This window comes from Rhinopithecus bieti, unplaced genomic scaffold (genome assembly GCF_001698545.2).
Source record: "Rhinopithecus bieti isolate Rb0 unplaced genomic scaffold, ASM169854v2 repeat_38657, whole genome shotgun sequence".
Lineage (NCBI taxonomy): Eukaryota > Metazoa > Chordata > Mammalia > Primates > Cercopithecidae > Rhinopithecus > Rhinopithecus bieti.
Window position 1 is genome coordinate 1 of NW_016841537.1, and position 1958 is coordinate 1958.

The 1958-nt window shown below is 42.5% G+C and overlaps 1 long non-coding RNA gene across 3 annotated transcripts; it reads left to right on the forward strand.

Annotated features, from left to right (window-relative positions):
* Window positions 1-6: 6 nt before the first annotated feature.
* Window positions 7-1952, forward strand: LOC108524998 (uncharacterized). 3 transcript variants are annotated; one of them, XR_001884188.1, is made up of 4 exons: window positions 7-285; window positions 547-616; window positions 1245-1351; window positions 1450-1952. It is a non-coding gene; the product is annotated as an uncharacterized LOC108524998 (long non-coding RNA). The 3 variants fall into 3 exon arrangements; XR_001884189.1 differs by lacking the exon at window positions 1245-1351; XR_001884187.1 differs by lacking the exon at window positions 7-285 and having other exon boundaries at window positions 293-616.
* Window positions 1953-1958: the final 6 nt, after the last annotated feature.

Here is a 1958-nt window from a genome sequence, read left to right on the forward strand (position 1 = left end):
TGTTGAGGGAACCTAGAAGTAAAGGAGAAGGACATCTGGCTTGCTGGGCTCCATTTAAACTTTATTTTGAGTACAGCAGAGCCACGAGCCCTTCGGGACACATGCCTGGGGCAGTGACAGTCCAACTTTGGAAGAGTGGAAGCCCTAGTTTGAAATTGAAGCATGCTTTGAGTAGAAATTAAGTTGACCTCTTTTTGCACAGCAACATGGCCAATCTTGCCTAAGCTGCTCCCCTTACTAGAAAAGGAATCATACTGCTAGGAATTCAAACTTCAGCAGTCATGGGTAAGTAAGGAAGTCTTATAAATCTATTCTAGCCACCTAACAAGAAACCCGAAATTTAGCAAGCTCTTTCAATTTCAGGACAGTTGTGTTCACTAGATCAGAGGCATGAAGAACAGACCCCTAAAAAGGGAAAGTGTTCCTTTCAGTTTTAGGACATCACTGGAACATTAGGGAAGTGGAAACACAGCTGCCTGCTCTAGAGTATGGGTTGCCTTTGTGTCTGGAATGTGTCTGACGTCCTGATCCCTGTGTCCATTTCAGGGAGCCTTGGGAGGAGCCTGAGTCACTGATGGAATTGGACAGTGCATGGAGATGCTTCAGCAGGACGAGGGTAAGTGCAGGGGCAAGTCCAGGTCATACTGAGAGAGAATGAGTGGTGTTGATGGGGACAGACAAAGGTAAAATCCAAGGTTTGTGCTTCATCTTCAAAAACTCAAACTAATAACAAACTTGGCCTTATGAGAAATCATAAGTATTTTTCTATTTCCATGAGAATTTAATCTCAAAACAGGAATCAGAAAAATATTAAGTCCAGGGCATAAAACCTAAACCATTGCTCATATTTATTCTTTCTAAATAGAGCAAAGTGTAAAATCATCTCCATAAAACATACACGGTGGTTATAAAAAGGCAAAAGTCTTAGTGAGAATCATTGGTATTCCATAGAAGAGTGAATTAAACAGAGCCAAGGGAAGACCCAAGTCTCATACTTCTCTTGTATATTCCAAAGTTTCAGGGAAATTCCAGGTGATAGAGGTTATTTCCCATAATATTAAAGCAAGGTTTCAGACACTTGAGAATTTTGGTCCCAGTACTCTAGGAGGGGACACCTCTGTCCTGGAAAATAATCCAGGTATGTTTACTCTTCCTGTGACTCATTCTGGTCATTCTTCCAGCATCACAAAGACCAAAAAATGGAAATATGTCCAAATACATGCTTTGCTATCCCTCTTCTTCAGGTTTCTTACCTGTTACGTATGGATAATAGCATTACCTTAAGGATTATGGTGAAGATACAACGTCCAAATATGAGCACAGTTTTGAGCAAAATGCCTTGTACGAATTGGTCAGTGAATATCTACTAAATAATTATGGGAATATTTACTGAATTATATGGATCCTAGGAATAATGACTGAATAATGACTGATTGCTTTTATTGGCAGTGCTGAAAACTCATCCCTGTGTGACCTCAAGTAAGCCATGTAACTTGGTGAACCTGCAGTTTTATCATTTTTAAAATGAAGAAACTTGACAGATTTTCATTATGACACAGAACGTCAGGTCTCCCAGACCCCGGAAAATACATTTACTTAAAGCTGTTGATACATCTCAAAGCAGTATCCTTACAGTGTCATTGGAGGACAGTGCGGGCTGCAGTGAGGCACGCCTTCAAATGGGATTGATCCAGTCCTCGTTCCTTCACTTCCACATGAATGCTGAGCGGCCCAGGATCACACCCAGTGCACCCACAACTCAGGCAAGTCCAGCAGCCAATCCTAGGAGAGCTGGGCTACAGAACAGTCTCCCAAGTTCCAGGCTCACAAAACCTCGGTGGGGATGGAAGCTGAGAAAGTGAGGAGGTGGCTCAGGGGATTGCTCTTTCCTACTCATTCCTCTCATGTCAAACTCACCTTCTGCTGCACCACTGAGGATCACCAACCAACCCTGACCA